The sequence below is a fragment of the Pseudophryne corroboree genome, chromosome 3, assembly GCF_028390025.1.
Source record: "Pseudophryne corroboree isolate aPseCor3 chromosome 3, aPseCor3.hap2, whole genome shotgun sequence".
In the NCBI taxonomy this organism is placed as follows: Eukaryota; Metazoa; Chordata; class Amphibia; order Anura; family Myobatrachidae; genus Pseudophryne; species Pseudophryne corroboree.
In genome coordinates this window covers 16,300,172-16,317,270 of record NC_086446.1, presented here as the reverse complement: position 1 = coordinate 16,317,270, position 17,099 = coordinate 16,300,172, and the positions used below count along the sequence as shown (strand labels likewise).

At 50.0% G+C, this 17,099-nt stretch overlaps 1 protein-coding gene across 2 annotated transcripts in view; it reads left to right on the top strand.

Annotated features, from left to right (window-relative positions):
• The window catches only part of LOC135056976 (zinc finger protein 271-like), a 79,143-nt gene that overhangs the window by 453 nt on the left and 61,591 nt on the right, over window positions 1-17,099 (top strand). The gene's annotated exons all lie outside the window — the stretch shown is intronic.

The window sequence follows — 17,099 nt, the reverse complement described above, 5'->3', positions numbered from 1 at the left end:
TTCGGGGACCCTGTTCGCCCGTAGCTCCTCCCCCTGGTGACGTAGCTCCTCCCCTCAATACGTCACAAGGTCCCTTCAGCCCCTCCGATATAGAACCAACCCTACCAACAAGCCGACCCCCGCTACACACAGAGACACGTTCCCCCCACACCCCGACCTCAGCAGCTGCAGCGCCCATACTTACTCTCACCTCAGTGTCAGCAGGCACAGGGTCACATGATGCACATTGCATTTATCAATGTCTTTATCTCTCCCGAGTCCCGGCTGTGATTTCTCTGACGTCTGTCTCTGGCATTGCACGCACAGAGCGCTTACACTTCTTACACAGCGCAATGACCGCCAGATACTGCAGAGACCATCTGTGACCACTATATAATGCAGAGAGCGTCGCTGTGACCACTATATAATGCAGAGAGCGTTGCTGTGATCACTATATAATACAGAGAGCGTCGCTGTGACCACTATATAACGCAGAGAGCGTCGCTGGGACCACTATATAATACAGAGAGCGTCGCTGTGACCACTATATAATACAGAGAGCGTCGCTGTGACCACTATATAATACAGAGAGCGTAGCTGTGACCACTATATAATGCAGAGAGCGTCGCTGTGACCACTATATAATACAGAGAGCGTCGCTGTGACCACTATATAATGCAGAGAGCGTCGCTGTGACCACTATATAATACAGAGAGCGTCGCTGTGACTACTAGATAATACAGAGAGCGTCACTGTGACCACTATATAATACAGAGAGCGTCACTGTGACCACTATATAATACAGAGAGCGTCGCTGTGACCACTATATAATGCAGAGAGCGTCGCTGTGACCACTATATAATGCAGAGAGCGTCGCTGTGACCACTATATAATACAGAGAGCGTCGCTGTGACCACTATATAATACAGAGAGCGTCGCTGTGACCACTATATAATGCAGAGAGCGTCACTGTGACCACTATATAATACAGAGAGCGTCGCTGTGACCACTATATAATGCAGAGAGCGTCGCTGTGACCACTATATAATGCAGAGAGCGTCGCTGTGACCACTATATAATGCAGAGAGCGTTGCTGTGATCACTATATAATACAGAGAGCGTCGCTGTGACCACTATATAATGCAGAGAGCGTTGCTGTGATCACTATATAATACAGAGAGCGTCGCTGTGACCGCTATATAATGCAGAGAGCGTCGCTGTGACCACGATATAATACAGAGAGCGTTGTGTGACCACTATATAATGCAGAGAGCGTCACTGTGACCACTATATAATGCAGAGAGCGACGCTGTGACCACTATATAATGCAGAGAGCGTCACTGTGACCACTATATAATGCAGAGAGCGTCACTGTGACCACTATATAATGCAGAGAGCGACGCTGTGACCACTATATAATGCAGAGAGCGTCGCTGTGACCACTATATAATACAGAGAGCGTCGCTGTGAGCGCCAGATAATGCAGAGAGCGTCGCTGTGACCACTATATAATACAGAGAGCGTCGCTGTGACCTCTATATAATGCAGAGAGCGTCGCTGTGACCACTATATAATACAGAGAGCGTCGTTGTGACCACTATATAATGCAGAGAGCGTAGCTGTGACCATTATATAATACAGAGAGAGTCGCTGTGACCACTATATAATGCAGAGAGCGTCGCTGTGACCGCTATATAATGCAGAGAGCGTCGCTGTGACCACTATATAATACAGAGAGCGTCGTTGTGACCACTATATAATACAGAGAGCGTAGCTGTGACCATTATATAATACAGAGAGAGTCGCTGTGACCACTATATAATGCAGAGAGCGTCGCTGTGACCGCTATATAATGCAGAGAGCGTCGCTGTGACCGCTATATAATGCAGAGAGCGTCGCTGTGACCACTATATAATACAGAGAGCGTAGCTGTGACCGCTATATAACACAGAGAGCGTCGCTGTGACCACTATATAATGCAGAGAGCGTCGCTGTGACCGCCAGATAATGCAGAGAGTGTTGCTGTGACCGCCAGATAATGCAGAGAGCGTCACTGTGACCGCCAAATACTGCAGAGAGCGTAGCTGTGACCACTATATAATACAGAGAGCGTCGTTGTGACCACTATATAATGCAGAGAGTGTCGCTGTGACCACTATATAATGCAGAGAGCGTCGCTGTGACCGCCAGATAATGCAGAGAGCGTAGCTGTGACCACTATATAATACAGAGAGCGTCGTTGTGACCACTATATAATACAGAGAGCGTCGCTGTGACCTCTATATAATGCAAAGAGCGTCGCTGTGACCACTATATAATACAGAGAGCGTCGCTGTGACCGCCAGATACTGCAGAGAGCGTCGCTGTGACCGCCAGATAATGCAGAGAGCGTCGCTGTGACCGCCAGATAATGCAGAGAGCGTCGCTGTGACCGCCAGATAATGCAGAGAGCGTCGCTGTGACCACCAGATAATGCAGAGAGCGTCGCTGTGACCACCAGATAATGCAGAGAGCGTCGCTGTAACCACCAGATAATGCAGAGAGCGTCGCTGTGAGCGCCAGATAATGCAGAGAGCGTCGCTGTGACCGCCAGATACTGCAGAGAGCGTCACTGTGACCGCCAGATACTGCAGAGAGCGTCGCTGTGACCGCCAGATACTGCAGAGAGCGTCACTGTGACCGCCAGATAATACAGAGAGCGTCGCTGTGACCGCCAGATACTGCAGAGAGCATCGCTGTGACCGTCCGATACTGCAGAGAGCATCACTGTGACCGCCAGATACTGCAGAGAGCGTCACTGTGACCGCCAGATACTGCAGAGAGCGTCACTGTGACCGCCAGATAATACAGAGAGCGTCGCTGTGACCGCTAGATAATGCAATGAGCGTCGCTGTGACCGCCAGGTAATGCAGAGACCATCTGTGACCCACCAATAAGAAAAAATATGAATACACCGCCCCCCACACACATTAATAAACCACTCCCAGCACAGACAGTAATAAGACACCCCCCCTATTGCATAGGTATACCTTATCCCTCACTGCACCCCCACACTGCGTCCTGTCTTGTCCCTGTCCTGATACAGAATACACACGTTTTGGGAATCAAGATAGGGGACTCAGGGTGAGGGGGCGGAGACTCAGGGTGAGGGGGTGGAGTAAAGGCAAGGGACATTATAATAGTCAGATAGGGCAGAGGAGTGGGTGGGGACTCAGGGTGAGGGGGTGGAGTCATGACAAGGGACATTATAATAGTCAGAGTATAGGAGTAGGCGGGGACTCAGGGTGAGGTGCGTGTCTTGGAGGGAGACAGGAAGGAGAAGATTCAGTAGTAGAAGAGAGTGACAGACAGGAAAGAGCAGGTTGGGGAGGACACACGGGGATCTCAGGCAGAGAGGGGAGGAATTACATGTTGTGCATTCCACACCTGCAGATCAGGCAGCCACTTCAGAGTCAGAAAGGATCTGCCGCTGCAGAGTGAACACGGGAGGAGAGCACAGCGCAGCCATAAACAGCTTGGATGTGACTGACAGCGGGACACAGGCAGAGAATGCTGCCCTGTGCCCAGCCACACTGATGGTGTTATATAAGCGCACGGGCAGAACATGCTGGGCAGTGCAATAAATACACTCCCATTCCTGCGCGATTTCGGCTCGCTAATCCCCGCCCCTTTCAGAAAGGGGTATGGTCTGTAAGCAGTGGGGACCATGGGTGAATTACCTGACACCCTGGCCCCAAAGTGACAGTCCGAGCCTCCCGGACCAATAGAGCAGATGTCCCCTTCAAGCCTGGAGGCCGACGGCAGCTGAGTCCATTGTCTCTGGGAGTTCTTCCCCTGCACTTATTATTTCTTATTATGTATACATGGCTCTACTGGAGTCATTATGTGTACCTGGCACTACTGGGGGCATTATGTGTACATGACACTACTTGGGGGCATTATGTGTACCTGGCACTACTGGGGGCATTATGTGTACCTGGCACTACTGGAGGCATTATGTGTACCTGGCACTACTGGGGGCATTATGTGTACCTGGCACTACTGGGGGCATTATGTGTACCTGGCACTACTAGGGGCATTATGTGTACCTGGCACTACTAGGGGCATTATGTATACCTGGCACTACTAGGGGCATTATGTGTACATGACACTACTGGGGGCATTATGTGTACATGGCACTACTGGGGGCATTATGTGTACCTGGCACTACTGGGGGCATTATGTAAACATGACACTACTTGGGGGCATTATGTGTACCTGGCACTACTGGGGGCATTATGTGTACCTGGCACTACTGGGGGCATTATGTGTACCTGGCACTACTAGGGAATTGTTCGGGGAAGGTCTCTCGGACCTGATCTCCACAGCTACAGCTGGAAAGTCAAATTTTTTGCCTTATGTTCCCTCACAGCCTAAGAGAGCACCGCATTATCAAATGCAGTCCTTTCATTCACAAAGAAACAAGAAAGTCCGAGGTGCGTCCTTTCTTGGCAGAGGAAAGAAGCTGCACAACGCAGCTAGTTCCCAGGAACAGAAGTCCTCACCGGCCTCTACAAAATCCACCGCATGACGCTGGGGCTCCACTGGCGGAGCCGGGCCCTGTGGGGGCACGTCTTTGGAAATTCAGCCACATGTGGGTTCACTCCCAGGTGGATCCTTGGGCAATAGAAATTGTGTCTCAGGGTTACAAGCTGGAATTCGAAGAGGTGCCTCCTCGCCGGTATTTCAAATCAGCCATACCATCTTCCCCCCAAGAGAGGGAAATAGTGTTAAACGCAATACAAAAATTGTATCTTCAGCAGGTGGTGGTCAAGGTTCCCCCCCTTCAACAGGGAAGGGGTTATTATTCGACCATGTTTGTAGTCCCAAAACCGGACGGTTCGGTCAGACCCATATTGAATTTAAAATCTCTGAACCTATACTTGAAAAGGTTCAAGTTCAAGATCGAATCGCTAAGATCGGTCATCGCAAGCCTGAAAGGGGGGGATTTTATGGTGTCTCTGGACAGAAAGGATGCATACCTTCATGTCCCCAGTTATCCACCTCATCAGGCGTACCTAAGATTTGCGGTACAGGATTGTCATTACCAATTTCAGACGTTGCCGTTTGGTCTCTCAACGGCCCCGAGGATTTTCACCAAGGTAATGGCGGAAATAATGGTGCTCCTGCGGAAGCAAGGTGTCACAATTATCCCGTACTTGGACGATCTCCTCTCATAAAAGCGAGATCAAAAAATCAGTTGCTGAACAGCGTATCACTGTCTCTGGAAGTGTTACGGCAACACGGCTGGATTCTCAATATTCCAAAGTCGCAGTTGGTTCCTACGACTCGTCTGCCCTTCTTGGGCAAAATTCTGGACACGGACCAGAAGAGGGTTTATCTCCCAATGGAGAAGGCCCAGGAACTCATGACTCTGGTCAAGAACCTATTGAAACCAAAACAAGTGTCAGTGCATCATTGCACTCGAGTCCTGGGAAAGATGGTGGCGGCATACGAGGCCATTCCCTTCGGCAGGTTCCATGCGAGGACTTTCCATTGGAACCTACTGGATAAGTGGTCCGGGTCACATCTTCAGATGCATCGGTTGATCACCCTGTCCCCAAGGGCCAGGGTGTCACTACTGTGGTGGCTGCAGAGTGCTCACCTTCTCGAGGGCCGCAGATTCGGCATTCAGGACTGGATCCTGGTGACCACGGACGCAAGCCTCCGAGGTTGAGGAGCAGTCACACAGGGAAGATATTTCCAGGGTCTTTGGTCAAGTTAAGAGACTTGTCTTCACATTAAAACATCCTGGAGCTAAGGGCCATATACAATGCCCTACGTCAAGCGGAGACCTTGCTTCGCGACCGACCAGTTCTGACAACATCACCGCAGTGGCTCATGTAAACCGCCAAGGCGGCACAAGCAGCAGAGTGGCAATGGCGGAAGCCACCAGAATTCTTCGCTGGGCGGAGAATCATGTAAGCGCAATGTCAGCAGTGTTCATTCTGGGAGTGGACAACTGGGAAGCAGACTTCCTCAGCAGACACGACCTACACCCGGGAGAGTGGGGACTTCATCCAGAAGTCTTCGCACAGATTGCGAGACGGTGGGAACTGCCACAGATAGACATGATGGCGTCCCGCCTCAACAAAAAACTACAGAGGTATTGCGCCAGGTCAAGAGACCCTCAGGCAGTAGCGGTAGACGCCCTAGTGACACCGTGGGTATTCCGGTCAGTCTTTGTATTTCCTCCTCTTCCTCTCATACCAAAGGTGTTGAGGATAGTAAGAAGAAAAGGAGTGAGAAAAATCCTCACTGTTCCAGATTGGCCAAGACGGACCTGGTATCCAGATCTGCAGGTACTGATCACAGAAGATCCGTGGCCTCTTCCTTTAAGACAGGACCTGTTGCAACTGGGACCCTGTCTGTTCCAAGACTTACCGTGGCTGCGTTTGACGGCATGGCGGTTGAACGCCGGATCCTAGCAGAAAAGGGCATTCCGGTTGAGGTTATCCCTACGCTGATAAAGGAAGGAAGTAACAGCAAAACATTATCACCGTATATGGCGAAAATATGTTTCTTGGTGTGATACCAAGAATGCTCCTACGGAAGAATTCCATCTGGGTCGTTTCCTTCACTTCCTACAAACTGGAGTGAATTTGGGCCTTAAATTAGGTTCCATTAAGGTTCAGATTTCGGCCCTATCCATTTTCTTTCAAAAAGAATTGGCTTCTCTCCCAGAAGTTCAGACTTTTGTAAAGGGAGTGCTGCATATTCAGCCTACTTTTGTGCCTCCGGTGGCACCTTTGGATCTTAACGTGGTGTTAAGTTTCCTAAAGTCACACTGGTTTGAGCCACTTAAAACGGTGGAGTTGAAATATCTCACGTGGAAGGTGGTCATGTTATTAGCCTTAGCTTCGGCTAGGCGAGTGTCTGAATTAGCGGCTTTGTCACATAAAAGCCCCTATTTGGTTTTCCATATGGATAGAGCAGAATTGCAGACCCGTTCGCAATTTCTGCCAAAAGTGGTTTCATCTTTTCATATGAACCAACCTATTGTGGTGCCTGTGGCTATGTGTGACTTGGAGGATTCCGAGTTACTTGATGTGGTCAGGGCTTTGAAAATTTACGTAGCCAGAACGGCTATAGTCAGGAAAACTGAAGCGCGGTTTGTCCTGTATGCATCCAACAAGATTGGTGCCCCTGCTTCAAAGCAAACTATTGCTCGCTGGATTTGTAACACTATTCAGCAAGCGCATTCTACGGCTGGTTTGCCGTTACCAAAATCGGTCAAGGCCCATTCCACTAGAAAGGTGGGCTCTTCTTGGGCGGCTGCCCAGGGGGTCTCGGCACTACAGCTGTGTCGAGCTGCTACTTGGTCGGGTTTAAACACTTTTGCAAAATTCTACAAGTTTGATACCCTGGCTGAGGAGGACCTCATGTTTGCTCAATCGGTGCTGCAGAGTCATCCGCACTCTCCCGCCCGTTTGGGAGCTTTGGTATAATCCCCATGGTCCTTACGGAGTCCCCAGCATCCTCTAGGACGTTAGAGAAAATAAGATTTTACTTACCGGTAAATCTATTTCTCGTAGTCCGTAGAGGATGCTGGGCGCCCGTCCCAAGTGCGGACTTCATCTGCAATACTTGTATATAGTTATTGCTTCAATAAGGGTTATGTTATAGTTGCATCGGTATTGAACTGATGCTATGTTGTTTTCATACTGTTAACTGGGTAGTTATCACAAGTTATACAGTGTGATTGGTGTGGCTGGTATGAATCTTGCCCTTGGATTAACAAAATCCTTTCCTCGTACTGTCCATCTCATCTGGGCACAGTTTCTCTAACTGAGGTCTGGAGGAGGGGCATAGAGGGAGGAGCCAGTGCACACCAGGAACTAAATTCTTCTTTAAAGTGCCCATGTCTCCTGCGGAGCCCGTCTATCCCCATGGTCCTTACGGAGTCCCCAGCATCCTCTACGGACTACGAGAAATAAGATTTTACTTACCGGTTAAATCTATTATTTATGTTACTGGCTGTAGTACTCGCTCTTCACACGAGAGTTTCTGATCTTCATGGTTGTACACATAAATGAGTGTCAATAATTTGGTAAATCTATAGAGATGTAAACCTGAGACGTCCTAATGTAAGTAAATATGAATCCATGGTTCTTGGCGTTACCCGAGGAGCACCCGAAGCAGATACGGTAAAAAGTGACAGGACAATTTTTGGAGTTTATTAAATTCTACACAATCCAAATTTTGATCAGATTGTCCGTTTGGGCATTATCATTCACGCAGCGCAAACCACGCATCGGTAATGACGTCATTATGTCAACTCCCTTTTCATCCCCTTAGGGGAGGTTTATTAAAATTCTAATTACGTAGTTTTCCTATTTCCCACCTGAAGAATATATGTTACATTTCGTCTTCATCACCTTCTGGATCTCCAACTGGGTCCTCCTAACGACAGACGCCAGCCAGTCTGAGGGATTGGGGTGCGCTGTTGGAGCAACACTCCCTTCAGGGTCGGTGGACCAGGGAGGAGTCCCTCCTCCCGATAAACATTCTGGAATTACGGGCAGTGTTAAATGCTCTGGCACTGGCCCAGCATCTGATATAGAACAGGCCTGTTCAATTACAGTCGGACAACGCCACCACGGTGGCGTACATAAATCGCCAAGGCGTTACTCGAAGCCGCATGGCAATGATAGAAGTGTCAAAGACTCTTCAATGGGCGGAACACCATCTACCAGCCAAATCGGCAGTGTTCATTCCGGGGTCCTCAACTGGGAAGCGGACTTCATCAGTCATCAGGACATACACGCCTGGAGAGTGGAGCCTTCATCTAGAAGTATTTCAATTCCTAGTGGACAAGTGGGGCCTACCAGACGTAGACCTAATGGCGTCTCAACACAATCACAAGGTTCCGGTCTTCGGAGCAGGGACAAGGGATCCTCAAGCAGCGTTCGTGGATGCACTGGCAATTCCATGGAACTTTCGGCTGCCGTACGTGTTCCCTCCAGTGTCACCTCCTGTCCAGGGTAATAAGGAAGTTCAAGCAAGAAGGAGGGATCCTTCTTCTGATTGCTCCGGCGTGGCCCAGACGGCATTGGTTCTCAGACCTACAGGGTCTCTCATTCGAGCGTCCTCTTCTTCTTCCGCAACGCCCAAACCTCCTCTTTCAGGGCCCTTGTGTCTACCAGGATTTGGCTCGGCTGGCTTTGACGACGTGGCTCTTGATGCTTCATTTCTGAGGGCCAAAGGATTTTCTGAGATGATTCAAACTATGTTGAAGGGCCGTAAACCGGCTTCTGCTTGGATTTATCATAGGGTCTGGAATTCTTACTTAGTCACCGAAGCCGCTCCTGTACCTCAGGAGAAGGCCTATTTCTATAAGGAAAAGAAATCTAAGGTAACTTTCCCTCCTTCACACGAGCTGAATACTCTCTTTGAAGGGGTGTGGGTGAATCCCGAAAAGAAATTTCGTATTCCCTAGAGGATTCAGATAGCTTATCCTTTCCCTGTAGAGGACAGAAAAGGATGGGAGTCACTCCCTGTGTTAGACAGTGCACTGTCCAGTTTGACAAAGTAGGTAATTCTCCCTGCACCTGGCACGGCTTCGCTAAAGGAGCCGGCAGACCGCAAAATGGAGACTACATTGAAATCCATTTATGTTGCCAATGGTACGCTGCTCAGGCCCACAATTGCTTGCGCATGGGTGAGTCGTGCGATTAAAAAATGGTCAGACAACTTGTCATCGGAAATTGACACGATTGATAAGGATGAGATACTCCTAAAGTACCATGGCAGTATCGGCTCGGCGGGCGTTATGGATTCGCCAGTGGAACGCGGATGCAGATTCAAAAAAAATATATGGAGGCTCTCCCATATGAAGGTGAGGCCTTATTTGGCGATAGGCTGGATGCGTTAGTCTCGGCGGCTACCGCAGGTAAGTCGACGTTTTTGCCATATGCCCCTGCACCGGCAAAAAAGACACATCCCTCATACATGCAGTCCTTTCGGCCCAACAAATACAAAAAGGACAGAGGTTCCCCCTTCTTTGCAGGTAGGGGAAGGGGAAGAGGTAGGAAGCCCGCAGCTTCTCCGGGATCCCAGGAGCAGAAGTCAACCCCTACTTCTGCCAAATCTACAGCATGACGCTGGGGCTCCCTTGCGGGAGGCCGCTCGGGTGGGGGCACGTCTGAAACTGTTCAGTCAAGGTTGGATTCAATCTGGCCTGGACCCCTGGGTTTTGCAGATAGTATCACAGGGATACAAGCTGGAGTTTCAAGACGTTCCCCCATGCCGATTTTTCAAATCGACCTTGCCAGCTTTTCTTCCAGAACGAGAGGCAGTAACAGCGGCAATTCAAAAATTATGTCAGGATCAGGTCATAGTCCTGGTACCTTTGTCACAACAAGGGGAGGGGTTTTATTCCAGCCTCTTTGTAGTTCCGAAGCCGGACGGCTCGGTCAGACCGATCCTAAACCTAAAAAATCTGAATCTCTACTTGAAACGGTTCAAGTTCAAGTTGGAATCACTCAGGGCAGTGATTTCCAGTCTGGAGTAGGGGGATTACATGGTGTGAGTAGACATAAAGGATGCTTACCTACATGTTCCCATTTATCCTCTTCACCAGGCTAATCTGAGATTCACGGTTCAGGACTGCCATTACCAGTTCCAGACGTTGCCTTTCGGTCTCTCCACGGCGCCGAGGGTATTCACCAAGGTGATGGCGGAGATGATGGTCCTCCTTCGTCGAAAAGGAGTCAATATAATTCCTTATCTGGACGATCTCCTGATAAAGGTGAGATCCAGGGAGCAGTTGCTACAGAACATCATGCTCTCCCTGTCCATACTCCAACAACACGGTTGGATCATAAATTTTCCACGTCACAGTTGGAACTGACGAAAAGATTGTCTTTTCTCGGGAAGATTCTGGACACAGAAGTTCAGAGAGTGTTTCTTCTGGTGGAAAAGGCTCTGGAAATCCAGACAATGGTAAAACAGATATTGAAACCGTCAAGTGTGTCGATCCATCAGTGCATTCGGTTGCTGGGGAAAATGGTGGCAGCCTACGAGGCCATACAGTTTGGCAGGTTCCATGCCAGAGTATTCCAGTGGGACCTGTTGGACAAGTGGTCGGGATCCCACCTACACATGCACCGGAAGATAGTCCTGTCGTCAAAAGCCAGGATTTCGCTCCTGTGGTGGCTACACAGTTCACACCTACTAGAGGGATGCAGGTTCGGGATTCAGGACTGGGTCCTGGTAACCACGGATGCAAGTCTCCGAAGCTGGGGAGCTGGCACTCAGGGGGAAAGCTTCCAAGGAAAATGGTCAAGTCAGGAAGCCTTCCTTCACATAAACGTGCTGGAATTGAGAACCGTTTACAACGGCCTTCGACAAGCGGTACATCTTCTTCAAGATCATCCCGTGCAGATCCAGTCGGACAATGTAACAGCAGTCGTGTACATAAACAGGCAGGGCGGAACGAAAAGCGGAGCGGCAATGGCAGAGGTGACGAAGATCCTCCTCTGGGCAGAAAGGCATGTAAAAGCTCTGTCGGCAATTTTTTTTCCGGGAGTAGACAACTGGGAAGCAGACTTCCACAGCAGACACGGTCTCCATCCAGGAGAGTGGGGCCTCCACCAAGAAGTCTTCGCAGAGGTGACAAGTCTTTGGGGAGTTCCTCAAGTAGACATGATGGCATCTCGTCTCAACGAGAAGCTTCAGAGATATTGTTCCAGGTCGAGAGACCCTCAAGCAGTAGCAGTGGATGCGCTGGTGGCCCAGTGGGTTTTCCGGTCAGTGTACGTCTTCCCTCCACTTCCGCTGATCCCAAAAGTTCTCAGGATCATAAGAAGAACAAGAGTTCGAGCAATCTTCATTGCCCCGGACTTGCCAAGGAGGGTTTGGTACCCAGATCTTCAGGAGTTGCTCATAAAAGAGCCTCGGCCTCTTCCTCTTCGCGAGGACTTGCTGCAGCAGGGGCCGTTCGTGTATTAAGACTTATCGCGGCTACGTTTGACGGCATGGCTGTTGAGCACCGGATCCTAACCCGAAAGGGTATTCCGAAAGAAGTCATTCCCACACTTATTCAGGCCAGGAAAGGAGTTACGTCGAAACATTACCACCGTATTTGGAGAAAATATGTGTCTTGGTGTGAATCCAAGAAGGCTTCTACGGAAGAGTTACAGTTGGGAAGTTTTCTCCATTTTCTGCAGACTGGTGTGGAGGCGGGCCTTCGATTGGGGTCAATCAAGGTCCAGATTTCGGCCTTGTCAATTTTCTTCCAGAAACAATTGGCCGCTCTTCCAGAGGTACAGACCTTCGTGAAAGGGGTTCTGCACATCCAGCCTCCATTTGTGCCTCCAGTGGCACCATGGGACCTTTAATGTGGTGTTGAAGTTCCTTCAATTGGATTAGTTTGAGCCTCTACAAGAGATAGAGTTGAAGTTTCTCACTTGGAAAGGGGTGATGCTTTTGGCATTGGCATCCGCAAGGCGGATGTCTGAATTGGGGACCTTGTCTCACAAGAGCCCTTACCTGATCTTCCATGAAAATAGGGCAGAGTTGAGAACTTGCCAACATTTTCTTCCAAAGGTGGTTCCATCTTTCCACATAAACCAACCTATTGTGGTGCCAGTAGTTACTTACACGTTCACGGAGTCAAAGTCTCTAGATGTGGTTAGGGCTTTGAAGATTTATGTCACTAGAACAGCTAGGATACGGAAAACAGAGACTCTGTTTGTCCTGTATGCTCCCAACAAGATTGGGTGTCCTGCTTCCAAGCAGTGTATTGCGTGCTGGATCAGAGGTACGATTCAGCATGCACATTCTACGGCTGGATTGCCGTTACCTACGTCAGTGAAGGCCCATTCTACTAGGAAGGTGGGCTCATCCTGGGCGGCTGCCCGGGGGTCTTGGCATTACAACTTTGCCGAGCAGCTACTTGGTCAGGGTCAAACACATTTGCTAAGTTCTACAAGTTTGACACCTCGGCCGATGAAGACCTCAAGTTCGGTCAATCGGTGCTGCAGGGTCATCCGCACTCTCCCGCCCGTACTGGAGCTTTGGTATAAACCCCATGGTCATGAAGTGGACCCCAGCATCCTCTAGGACGTATGAGAAAATAGGATTTTGATACCTACCGGTAAATCCTTTTCTCTGACGTCCTAGTGGATGCTGGGGACTCCGTAAGGACCATGGGGAATAGACTGGCTCCGCTGGAGACAGGGCACTTTAAGAAAGAATTAGGAATACTGGTGTGCACTGGCTCCTCCCTCTATGACCCTCCTCCAGACCTCAGTTTGAATCTGTGCCCGGACGAGCTGGGTGCACTTTAGTGAGCTCTCCTGAGCTTGCTGAATAGAAAGTATTTTGTTAGGTTTTTTTATTTTCAGAGAGATCTGCTGGCAACAGACTCTCTGCTACGTGGGACTGAGGGGAGAGAAGCAGACCTACTCACTGTGGATAGGTCGCGCTTCTTAGGCTACTGGACACAATTAGCTCCAGAGGGATCGAACACAGGAACTTAACCTTGGTCGTCCGATCCCAGAGCCGCGCCGCCGCCCCCCTCGCGGAGCCAGAAGCCGGCGTGAGAAGCAAGAAGATTTCGAAAGCGGCAGCAGAAGACTCCAGTCTTCATATGAGGTAGCGCACAGCACTGCAGCTGTGCGCCATTGCTCCCACATTAAACCCGCACACTCCGGTCACTGTAGGGTGCAGGGCGCAGGGGGGGCGCCCTGGGCAGCAATTAAGTACATCTTGGCATAAAAGAGCATATATACAGTTGGGCACTGTATATATGCAGGAGCCCCCGCCATTATTTTACACAAAATCGCGGGACAGAAGCCCGCCGCTGAGGGGGCGGGGCTCTTCCTCAGCACTCACCAGCGCCATTTTCTCTCCACAGCTCCGCTGAGAGGAAGCTCCCCAGGCTCTCCCCTGCAGAATCACGGTAGAAAGAGGGTAAAAAGAGAGGGGGGCACATAAATTTAGCGCAAAATCGGTGTATACAGCAGCTACTGGGTAAACACTAAGTTACTGTGTAATCCCTGGGTCATATAGCGCTGGGGTGTGTGCTGGCATACTCTCTCTCTGTCTCTCCAAAGGGCCTTGTGGGGGTTCTGTCCTCAAATAGAGCATCCCCTGTGTGTGTGGTGTGTTGGTACGCTTGTGTCGACACGTTTGACGAGGAAGGCTATGTGGAAGCAGAGCAGGAACAGATGAATGTGGTATTGCCGCCGACGGCGCCGACACCCGATTGGATGGATATGGCGAAGGTTTTAAATGATAATGTTAATTCCTTGCATAAAAGGTTGGATAAAGCTGCAGCCTTGGGACAGTCAGGGTCTCAACCCATGCCTGACCCTACAACACAGGGGCCGTCAGGGTGTCAGAAGCGTCCACTATCCCAAATAGTTGACACAGATATCGACACGGATTCTGACTCCAGTGTCGATGGCGATGATGCAAAGTTGCAGCCTAAAATGACTAAAGCCATCCGCTACATGATTATAGCAATGAAGGATGTTTTACACATCTCAGAGGAAAACCCAGTCCCTGACAAGAGGGTTTATATGTTTGGGGAAAAAAGGCATGAGGTGACCTTTCCCCCTTCACATGAGTTAAATGAGTTATGTGAAAAAGCTTGGGAATCTCCAGGTAGGAAAGTGCAGATTTCCAAACGGTTGCTTATGGCGTATCCTTTCCCGCCAACGGACAGGTTACGCTGGGAATCCTCCCCTAGGGTAGACAGCTTTGACACTCTTATCTAAGAAGGTGGCCCTGCCGTCACAGGATACGGCCACCCTAAAGGATCCTGTGGATAGAAAGCAGGAAGGTATTCTGAAGTCCATTTATACACATTCAGGTACTCTGCTAAGGCCGGCAATTGCGTCGGCCTGGATGTGTAGTGCTGTCGCAGCATGGACAGATACTTTATCTGAGGAACTTGATACCTTGGACAAGGATACTATATTACTGACCCTGGGGCATATAAAAGACGCTGTCCTATATATGAGAGATGCCCAGAGAGATATTACCCTACTGGGCTCTAGAATAAATGCAATGTCGATTTCGGCCAGAAGGGTCCTGTGGACTCGGCAATGGACAGGTGATGCCGACTCAAAACGGCACATGGAGGTTTTACCTTATAAGGGTGAGGAATTGTTTGGGGACGGGTGCATTCTTTCTTGCCAGAGGCAGGGGTAGAGGAAAGAAGCTGCACAATACAGCTAGTTCCCAGGAACAGAAGTCCTCCCCGGCTTCCTCTAAATCCACCGCCTGGGGGCGCGTCTCCGACATTTCAGCCACCAGTGGGTTCGATCACGGGTGGATCCCTGGGCTATACAGATTGTATCTCAGGGATACAAGCTGGAATTCGAAGTGATGCCTCCTCACCGTTACCTCAAATCGGCCCTGCCAGCTTCCCCCTTGGAGAGGGAAATAGTGTTAGTGGCAATTCACAAATTATATCTCCAGCAGGTGGTGGTGAAGGTTCCCCTCCTTCAACAGGGAAGGGGTTACTATTCCACAATGTTTGTGGTACTGAAACCGGACGGTTCGGTCAGACCCATTTTGAATTTAAAATCCCTGAACATTTACCTGAAAAGGTTCAAGTTCAAGATGGAATCGCTCAGAGCGGTCATTGCAAGCCTGGAAGAGGGGGATTTTATGGTGTCTCTGGACATAAAGGATGCATACCTGCATGTCCCCATTTATCCACCTCATCAGGAGTACCTCAGATTCGTGGTACAGGATTGTCATTACCAATTCCAGACGTTGCCGTTTGGTCTCTCCACGGCACCGAGAATATTTACCAAGGTAATGGCGGAGATGATGGTGCTCCTGCGAAAGCAAGGAGTCACAATTATCCCATACTTGGACGATCTCCTCATAAAGGCGAGGTCCAGAGAGCAGTTACTGATCAGCGTAGCACGCTCTCGGGAAGTGTTACAACAGCACGGCTGGATTCTGAATATTCCAAAGTCGCAGCTGATTCCTACGACGCGTCTGCCCTTCCTGGGCATGATTCTGGACACAGACCAGAAGAAGGTTTTTCTCCCGACGGAGAAGGCTCAGGAACTCATGACACTAGTCAGAGACCTCTTAAAGCCAAAACGGGTGTTGGTGCATCACTGCACGCGAGTCCTGGGGAAGATGGTGGCGTCATACGAGGCCATTCTCTTCGGCAGGTTCCATGCGAGGACCTTTCAATGGGATCTGTTGGACAAGTGGTCCGGATCACATCTACAGATGCATCGGCTGATCACCCTATCCCCCAGGGCCTGTCTCTTCTGTGGTGGCTGCAGAGTGCTCACCTTCTAGAGGGTCGCAGATTCGGCATTCAGGACTGGGTCCTGGTGACCACGGATGCAAGCCTCCGAGGGTGGGGGGCAGTCACACAGGGAAGAAATTTCCAGGGTCTGTGGTCAAGTCAGGAGACTTGCCTTCACATCAATATCCTGGAACTAAGGGCCATATACAACGCCCTAAGTCAAGCGGAGACCCTGCTTCGCGACCAATCGGTGCTGATTCAATCACACAACATCACAGCAGTGGCTCATGTAAACCGCCAAGGCGGCACAAGGAGCAGGGTGACGATGGCGGAAGCCACCAGGATTCTTCGCTGGGCAGAGAATCACGTGAGAGCACTGTCAGCAGTGTTCATTCCGGGAGTGGTCAACTGTGAAGCAGACTTCCTCAGCAGGCACGACCTCCACCTGGGAGAGTGGGGACTTCATTAAGAAGTCTTCGCGCAGATTGCCAGTCGGTGGGAGTGGCCACAGGTGGACATGATGGCATCCCGCCTCAACAAAAAACTACAGAGGTATTGCGCCAGGCTAAGAGACCCTCAGGCAATAGCTGTAGACGCACTAGTGACACCGTGGGTGTTCCAGTCGGTTTATGTGTTTCCTCCTCTTCCTCTCATACCCAAGGTACTGAGAATCATAAGAAAAAGAGGAGTGAGAACAATACTAATTGTTCCGGATTGGCCAAGAAGGACCTGGTATCCGAATCTGCTGGAAATGCTCACAGAGGACCCATGGCCTCTGCCTCTAAGGCAGGATCTGTTGCAGCAGGGGCCCTGTCTGTTCCAAGACTTACCGCGGCTGCGTTTGATGGCATGG